Source organism: Ascaphus truei, chromosome 13 (assembly GCF_040206685.1).
Source record: "Ascaphus truei isolate aAscTru1 chromosome 13, aAscTru1.hap1, whole genome shotgun sequence".
NCBI lineage: Eukaryota > Metazoa > Chordata > Amphibia > Anura > Ascaphidae > Ascaphus > Ascaphus truei.
This window is the reverse complement of record NC_134495.1, coordinates 2027229-2036973: the sequence shown is the minus strand read 5'-3', so window position 1 is coordinate 2036973 and position 9745 is coordinate 2027229.

Here is a 9745-nt window from a genome sequence, read left to right as displayed (position 1 = left end):
TGGAGCAAGATGCACATTACATGGTTTTTATCTCGTGCTTCTTTGTGTCCACGTACCACGGTCTTACACACAGTAGGAGGAGTTACATGACGGATTATAATGAGATGCATCAAACTCGGCGTCTCTGGGTTACGTTTTTTTGGTTGGATTTGCGTTTAAAAAATCAGCCAAGTTTTCAGTGGCGTAAAAATGTACACGTGACGCAAACGCGAGCAGAAAATGGAGCAATGGGTCAAAACAAACTCCTACGGACCTCATACTGTTTGTAACGGTTCCTAATGACTGCTGTGCTCTGTATAATCACCCCTCCCTCCTCTCCCCCCCTCTCCTCCCCTTCCCCCCCCGCTGCTGGGATTAGGTGGATAATCCTCGCCACACTAATGCTGGAAAACATGGATATATTCCATTCTCTGTGAGGTCTAATGACTAAACTCTGCCAGAATGCCAAAACAAGTGCATAAAACAGCCATATTCAGCAAAGGAATCCCACTGAGCACAACCGGAGGTTTGGTAAATCTGGTGCAATTCTCTTGCGCAGACGTCGCCCTGTTTTGAAGTTGGGAGACTTTAATAAATCACCCCTTTGAGTCATAGCCCTGGAACTAACAGGGAACCTCATCCCTAGTCATTTGCTTAAAGCAGCCTCCCCCCTTCCCCACCCCCTTCCCCACCCCCTTCCCCACCCCCTTTACCTTATATAAATCAGGGGGTCCTCCAAAGCTGAACCCGACATTTACATCTCCGGGAGCCCCCCCCCAGGCTGCTGAAATCTGACATTTTTGTTAAACTTTCGCCAGGAAAGACACAGGTGGCTTTGGGGTCACCCAATCAGAAGCTGCAATGTCATCTCCTGATGATGTCACGGCTTTCTATTGGTCGGGAGAATTTCACAGCAAAGTAAATTATTAGGATTAAAAAGAGGGCCATTACCGTCAAACCCTCTGGTATCAGATGTGCCGGCAATGTCATGGGTTAATGGCAATGAATGGGTTAATGGCAATGAATGGGTTAATGGCAATGAATGGGTTAATGGCAATGAATGGGTTAATGGCCATGAATGGGTTAATGGCAATGAATGGGTTAATGGCAATGAATGGGTTAATGGCAATGAATGGGTTAAGCCACTGCTTGTACATGTGTAACAGGGATTGTAACATGACAGAGCTGATATAAGCCGCCCGGGCCCACCTCCTGTCCTTACACGTGTGACCTGGGGATATTTGCTCTCACCTGTAACCTTTGATGGGTGCAGATGTTGCCGCTGCTGTTGGATATCGGGGTGTCTCCTTCCCAGGGCGCAGATTATTCTTTTCCTGTCGCTGTATAACGGCCGGTGACGCCTCCGGAGAATCCGCTGTTCTTAACCCTTCTCTAGTATTTCATTTGTTAATATGTTCACAAACACTGGAAATAAAGCATTCTGATTACATGCGACCTGCTGGCAAATTGTTTATTTGAATGATTATTAACATCTGTAATGCATCGTTTTAGTAAAAATACCGCCCCGCCTGGGGGCCGCGAAGGGATAATTTCTCAATAAATTAAATTTTAAAAAAGAACTAAACATTGCTACTTGCTCCACCGGTCAGCACAATTAGGCCAGGTCCTCGCTACAGCATCGACAGCGGGGCCTCAGCCTAAGGAGTGCGCAGGTGCGCCTAAGGGATGCTGAATAACAACACAAAACGAGACCCCAGCTGGGATCTCAGAGACGCCCTTATTACAACGCACTTACTATTCCCATAAGGAATCCCCTATTGCAGCACTCACAGCTCCCAAAAGGAATCCCCTATTGCAGCACTCGCAGCTCCCATAAGGAATCCCCTATTGCAGCACTCACGTTCCCATAAGGAATCCCCTATTGCAGCACTCACAGCTCCCATAAGGAATCCCCTATTGCAGCACTGACGTTCCCATAAGGAATCCCTTATTGCAGCACTCACGTTCCCATAAGGAATTCCCTATTGCAGCACTCACATTCCCATAAGGAATTCCCTATTGCAGCACTCACGTTCCCATAAGGAATTCCCTATTGCAGCACTCACAGCTCCCATAAGGAATCCCATATTGCAGCACTCACGTTCCCATAAGGAATCCCCTATTGCAGCACTCACATTCCCATAAGGAATCCCCTATTGCAGCACTCACTGCCATAAGAAAAAGGGAAAGTAATGGCGGAGATGTAGAGACTCGCTGTCTAACCCGGTGTGTGGGAGAGAGGGAACACAGAACTATTGTGTGACACACACAGCTTCTCCCTATCGTTGGTGAGTGAGTAAGGAATAGAGGAATCTCCAATGGGATTGAGGTTACAGACAAACCCCACGCAGATAGATGGAGTTAAACATTAACCTGTAATAATACTCATAGAATAACTACTGGCTGCCTATAAAGTAACAACACTGCTATAAAGACTAAAACCAGGGAGGTGGCAGGGTGTGGTAACCTGCTCCTCTGCACTCCAAGGCCCGACCTCTGTGAGCAGAGACAAGTATTCTGCTGATGCAGTTAGGAGCTTGGAGTGGGAGTCACACAGGGGACTGGGAGACAGTGTGCAGAGTTACTGAGTGTCCCTCAGAATAGAGTGCTTGCTTTAGTAGTAGTGTTGCTGAGGAGCTCAGTTTACTAAATGATACAGTGCTGAATATAAATGGTGAGAAATAATCACAGCCCTGGTCTGTCTGTCTGGGCACAAGGTACTGTAGGACACTGTATCAGTAGTGCGGAGACTCACAGATCACAAGCGGAGGAGTGACAGTGTGTCTATAAGTGTCGCCCTTACTAAAATATAGCTGGCATAAAGTCAATTGCAGCTGCTGGGACAGAAGTGCAGAGACCGGGCCGCTGATGCAGAGTCAGACCGAGTCAGACAGATAACAGTCGCACATACCCACTGCTATTCTGGGTGCCTCGGTCACACTGACCCATGGGTTTGTAGGAGGCAGATCTGAGTAATGTAATACAGCACAGGTGCCCAGACCTGTTAGAATCACTCACTAGCATCTTGATCTAATCAGCTGGGGCTATTCCGAAAGATGGAGACTCAATACCGCTCCCGCTAGCACCCGCCCCACTTCCTCCGATGGACTGACGGACCCAAACATTCTCCCACACACAGCAGCCTCCCAATTGCACTGCGGCAATTCATTCGAACCCCTACGTTTGGACTCATCACATATTATTTGTGATTTCAGGATTGGACTCGTAACTATCATTTTTCAATTAGCATTTATATACACTGATATTGTATATTTATTTTGTTATTTCATTGTGCATTCATTTTGTTATTAACACCGGTATCTTTTTCTGTTTTATATATATATATATATATAAAACAATTTTATTACAAGGTAAAAACAGGGGAGAAAAAGATAAAATGGGGAAGGGGCCAAGACCACTACCTAACAAGGGACACACACAGCAAGTATGGAGGCACGGGATGGAAAAAACACAAATGGAAACAGAAAATGCCGGGTCTGGAACTGTAGCAATGAGCAGTCAGAGTAAATGACATAGAAGCCAGCTCATGATGAAAAAAAGCTGGCAAAGTGAATGAAGCAAACAGGTAAGTGGGCCAAACATACACTGGATGCACACACATGCCTAAGCTACACAGTGGTATGGGGCAGGCAAGAATGCACTACAAGCCAGAGCAATGCATGGGAAAATAACAAGTGGATGAGTTGCAACATACAAAGAGACATTGTAACTGCTGAGTCAAAGCGTCCAGACACAAGAAAGTGTAGTAGCAAAATCCATAAGGTTAATTACAGTCCCGAATACATCACCACAAAGTAAGGGGTGAAAAGCCACCGGCTGAGTCCCGGTACAGAGAGGTAGAGGAAGGGTCCCCAACACCGCGCTCCATCTCCTACGCGTTTCGGCGCACGACTTCTACTAGGAGTGTTAACGGTCAGAGAGCAAATGCAGACTATAAATAGCCTAAAGAAGAGTATTTTTTCGCCAACATTTCAATGATGTTGATCACAGCTGGTGCTCTGGGTGCAGGTAGAGTGAGATCTCACAAGAACACCTCATGAGGTAGGCGTGTCTTGGTATCCATAGCAATGTTGTGTAAACAAAGCACCACTGGCTGATCCCAATGCGTCATTAGTGAGTCATGTTGTAGTTCCAAGCAGCTGGTATTCCACAAGCATATATATATATATATTTAAAACCAGAGACAGAACATGAAACACACACAGAGCTCAGTGCACATCCACTGAAACCTACACACGGTACAGTGCCTAAATATACATGTATAGATATCTATTAAATAAAATGGTCTTTTAGTTTAACATTTTGGCCAAAGTGTTGTAAGCCCCTGAGCCACTACACGGCAGACAATATCTCAAGGGTCCCTAACACTAATATAAATTCTTAATAACCTGTGCATTACCAGGAAGAATGATTTATAATAAATCTGTCAAAATTAGTTGCATAGTTCTAAGTCTGATTGAAGCTTTTATTAACCTGTAAATTACCAGGAAAAGCACTCTGTATTAGATTTGTCACAATCATACTGCAAGCAAGCAAGTTCCCCTGAGAGTGGGAGATCCTATGGAGTGAGCTTTTAACCATTTAAATGTGGGAGGGGGTGAGCTTCAATTAGGTAGGATGTTGCCACCCACCAATCAGCTAAGACCAGCTGAACAAGAATTGTAAAACATACAGGACACCTACAAGCTCATATTGAACCCCCTAAATAACCACAACATATATATATAAGCATATAAGTGTCACAGAAGAGTGCTACTGAGCATGGCAATATATATTTGAAACCAGAGACAGAACATGAAACACAGACAGAGCTCAGTGCACATCCAGTGAAACCTATACACGGTACAGTGCCTAAATATATATGTATAGATATCTATTAAATAAAATGGTCTTTTAGTTTAACATTTTGGCCAAAGTGTATATATATATATATATATATACAAAAACACAGAAAAAACAGGCGCACTCATAGCGTAAAATTGTATAACAATAAATTTATGGAGTAAGGGATAAAAATGCACACACAAACAAAGCTGAAAAAAAATGCGTTTGAGTACAACTCAGCCCGTTCAGACGCAGGAACCCAAGGAGGAGGACTTCGGTGTGATGTCCGCGGTGTGTCTTGCCACAATAGCCCCTCTAGGTCCTGGCAGGGACCGAAAGCTACGAGGGACGCCGCCTTCCCCTCTCTCCGGTGCTACACAGAGCATACACTGAATAGAGTCTCGCGTGAACTCGATGATGTCAGCGAGGTTTCAGCCGGGGAGAGTTCACAGTGTAAACAGGAACTTGAATGTCTGAATGTCTGGTAGCAAAATGCTAGCAAAGCAGCAGGAGCGCAATAATGTAGATGAGTGCAAATAAAATATATAACCTGGACAGTAGGCTCCACAGCAATCTCTACGCGTTTCGTCTCAAGCGAGACTTCATCAGGAGATGGTAGCATAGGCATTACATACAGTTATATAGTACACATGACCAATAAGATCATAGGAGGCAGAGGATTAGTAATGAGATTCACATGATGAGTATTAGGGTTGGATTAACCCCTATATATGCCAGAGCACACATAGATAAGGATTCACAATTTTAATCCTAAAGACCAAGTATGTTATAGCATATAGTATTAGACACTTCAACCAATGCATAAAATATATATCACAATTATAGACCAGAATTATAGACCAGAAATTAAACATGCAAGTCAGCCAAAAAAGGTTAACCTGAAGAGTTAAGTAAAATGTCATTGGTATACAGTTGTGTGAAAAAGAAGTACACCCTCTTTGAATTCTATGGTTTTACATATCAGGACATAATAATAATCATCTTTAGCAGGTCTTAAAATTAGGTAAATACAACCTCAGATGAACAACAACACATGACATATTACACCGTGTCATGATTTATTTAACAAAAATAAAGCCAAAATGGAGATGCCATGTGTGAAAAACTAAGTACACCCTTACTGCTTCCATAGGAATTAAGATGCTAAGTAGCAGACAGGTGCTGCTAATCAAATGCCATGAATTAATTGATCATCAGCAAGTGTGACCACCTCTATAAAAGCCGAAGTTTTAGCAGTTTCCTGGTCTGGAGCATTCAGGTGTGTGTTAACACAATGCCAAGGAGGAAAGACATCAGCAATGATCTTAGAGAAGCAATTCTTGCTGCCCATCAAACTGGGAAGGGTTATAAGGCCATTTCCAAAAATTTAAAGTCCATCATTCTACAGTGAGAAAGATTATTCAAAAGTGGAAAACATTCAAGACAATTGCCAATCTTCACAGGAGTGGACGTCCCAGCAAATTCACCCCAAGGTCAGACCGGGCAATGCTCAGAGAAATTGCAAAAAAAAACAACAGTTACATCTCAGACTCTACAGGCCTCAGTTAGCATGTTAAATGTTAAAGTTCATAACAGTACAATTAGAAAAAGACTGAACAAGTATGGTTTGTTTGGAAGGGTTGCCAGGAGAATGCCTCTTCTCTCTAAAAAGAACATGGCAGCACGGCTTAGGTTTGCAAAGTTGCATCTGAACAAACCACAAGACTTCTGGAACAATGTCATTTGGACAGACGAGACCAAAGTGGAGATGTTTGGCCATAATGCACAGCGCCATGTTTGGCGAAAACCAAACACACCATATCAACACAAACACCTCATACCAACTGTCAAGCACGGTGGTGGAGGGGTGATGATTTGGGCTTGTTTTGCAGCCACATGACCTGGGAACCTTGCAGTCCTTTTGTTGACCATGAACTCCTCTGTATACCAAAGTATTCTAGAGTCAAATGTGAGGCCATCTGTCCGACAGCTAAAGCTTGGCCGAAATTGGGTCATGCAACAGGACAATGATCCCAAGCACACCAGCAAATCTACAACAGAATGGCTGAAAAAGAAAAGATTCAAGGTGTTGCAATGGCCCAGTCAAAGTCCAGACCTCAACCTGATTGAAATGCTGTGGCTGGACCTTAAGAGAGCTGTGCATAAACAAATGCCCACAAACCTCAATGAACTGAAGCAACGTTGTAAAGAAGAGTGGGCCAAAATTCCTCCACAACGATGTGAGAGACTGATAAAGTCATACAGAAAACGATTACTTCAAGTTATTGCTGCTAAAGGTGGTTCTACAAGCTATTGAATCATAAGGTTTACTTAGTTTTTCACACATGGCTTCTCCATTTTGGCTTTATTTTTGTTATATAAATCATGACACGGTGTAATATGTCATGTGTTGTTGTTCATTTGAGGTTGTATTTACCTAACTTTAAGGCCTGCTAAGGAACAGATGATTGTTATTATGTCCTGATATGTAAAACCATAGAATTCAAAGGAGGGTGTACTTTCTTTTTCACACCACTGTATACTCTAAGTATATAGGGATGTATATCTCAAAATACATATATTAGTTTTATATACATACAGATGGTCCTCGGTATTGCCAGCCTGCAGTCCGCTGGACGTATTATCCGACATCGGACCTGCTTATCCAACGGTCACCGCGATTAACATGGACCCGTAGTCCGGCGGTCCGGTATCCGACGGCGGTTTGCGGGACGCATTACGTCAGATAAACAAGGAACGGCTGTATATATGTCTTTTGTTTGTAAACTTAAATACGTCTTTTAAATATGTATTTATACTTTAATAAAACGCTTTCTCGGAAAATGTTATAGAGAAGTGCAGAGACAGGCTGATCGTGAAACTATTTCCCAAGACTGGTGCAAAGTTCCTGTAATATTGGGGTGAATATTGTCACACATCCCCGAGGATGCAGTAAAACAGAGGTGTCAAAGTTAACTAATTAGTGAAGTATTGACTTTTTCTTTTCTTAGGCCTGGGACCCGCTGCGCTCGTTGGCGCGGGCAGCAATGTAGCGAGTTCCCCACCAGCAGGGGAATCCTCGTGAGTCGGTCCTGGTCCCCACTGGCTGCACAGCTGATCACACGCTGTGGCGCGTCAGCCGCTAGGAGACACCACAGAATGGTGTTTCCTAGCTTCGACGCGTCACGTGGTGTGGCTGTGAGCCAATGGGGAGGGGAGGCTGCGGGAGGAGGAGAGGCTTCGGGGAGCGGGGAGGAGTGTGGAGTGAAAGCAGGTGAGTGCCTGTCTGTATATGTGTGTGCCTGAGTGCCTGTGTGTGTGTGTATGTGTGTGCCTGAGTGCCTGTCTGTGTGTGTGTGTGTATGAGTGTGTGTATGTGTGTGCCTGTCTGTGTGCGTGCCTGTCTCTGTCTGTGTGTGTGTGTGTATGAGTGCGTGAGTGCCTGCCTGTGTGTGTGTGTGTGTATGTATGTATGTATGAGTGCCTGCGTGTGTGTGTTTTTTTTACTTACCTGCAGCCCGTGGCAGCCCGTGGAGGGAGGGGGGGGAAGAGTAGCGGGTCCCTCCGCTCAAGCCATGCCCCCCCTCCCTGTCAATCCTCCCAGTCAATCCTCCCAGTCAATCCTCCCAATCAATCCTCCCACCTCCCGCTCCGGCCCCTCACGTCATGGCCGCGCCCCCTCACGTCATGGCCGCGCCCTCCCCCCGACCCGTTTGGCCACGCCCCCCCCCCCCCCCCGCTCCGAGAAAAGCATCCTGTAGACCGCAGATCGCGGTACAGCGAGTTGCACGCGCCGCCGGCAAGCAAGCCAGCCGTGCGGACGCGTGCAACGGGACCTTAGCCTTAATGCTGCGCCCCTTCCCAGTCCCGTGCATAGGATTCTGCCGCTAGGAGCGTTCGCTGCCGCAGGGCGCGCTAACGTGGGAGTACTGCATGAGCAGAACCTTCACACATGGCGATCAGCGCAGGCAGAGGGTAATTGAGTTTTTTCACACTGATTTCAAGGATTTTGGCTGTTTTGGGCTCCTGTGCAGAGCCCCCTAAGTGACTTTGCAAAACGTTAAATACCCTCAGAACTCTGCCCCCTAGTGGCTCATATATTAATGTCTCCCAGATGCAAAATCCGGGCTCCAGATTTATTAAACAAAAAGAAACAATTGATATCAATCCCCCCCCCGGCCCCTCTCCCCCCCCCTCCCGGGCTCTCCCCCCCCCCCGGCCCCTCTTCCCCCCCCCCCCCCCGGGCTCTCCCCCCCGCCTTAATAATTCTGGTGACGTTTTCTTGCCCCAGTTTGCCAGCCGGAAGACTTTGATAGATTGCCGCCCTGAGGGGTTATTTATCAAAGTTAATTTAATTGCGTTTTGTTCCATTATCTTGAAGTTTTAATTATCGTTCTGCCATTAATCCTCATTGTGCAATCAGCTCCGCTCGGCTCAAAAATTGCAATTTTGTTTGTTTGGTTTTTTTACAATCCTCTGTGTTTCTCTTGCTTTTGTACCATTTTTGCATTCCTGGGTCAAAACAGGGTTCTTAATACAGAGTACATTTGCAATGTCTTTTTCTCCCCTCTGCTAATTCTAAAAGAACCCCCAAAAAACACCAATTAAAAGTAATGTGAATTTCTCATTAATAAATGGAAAACTTTTTTTTAGTAGCAGCAGAGGATTTGATAAATAACCCTTTGTAAAGCAGTAATCTCCCCAAAAGGGTATACAAGTCTAACTCATGTAATGTTAGTATTTTGTCCCCAGGCATTTCTGCTCTTCCAAAAAAAATAAAGATCATGATGTTCTTAATGTCTAGTTTCTGACATTGGGATGTTGAAACGGGCAGTCCAACCGTTACCATGGTAGACACTCAATATTTCAAATAATTCAGGAAAGAAGCATCCGGATTTAAAAATAAAAAAACAGTGTTGGA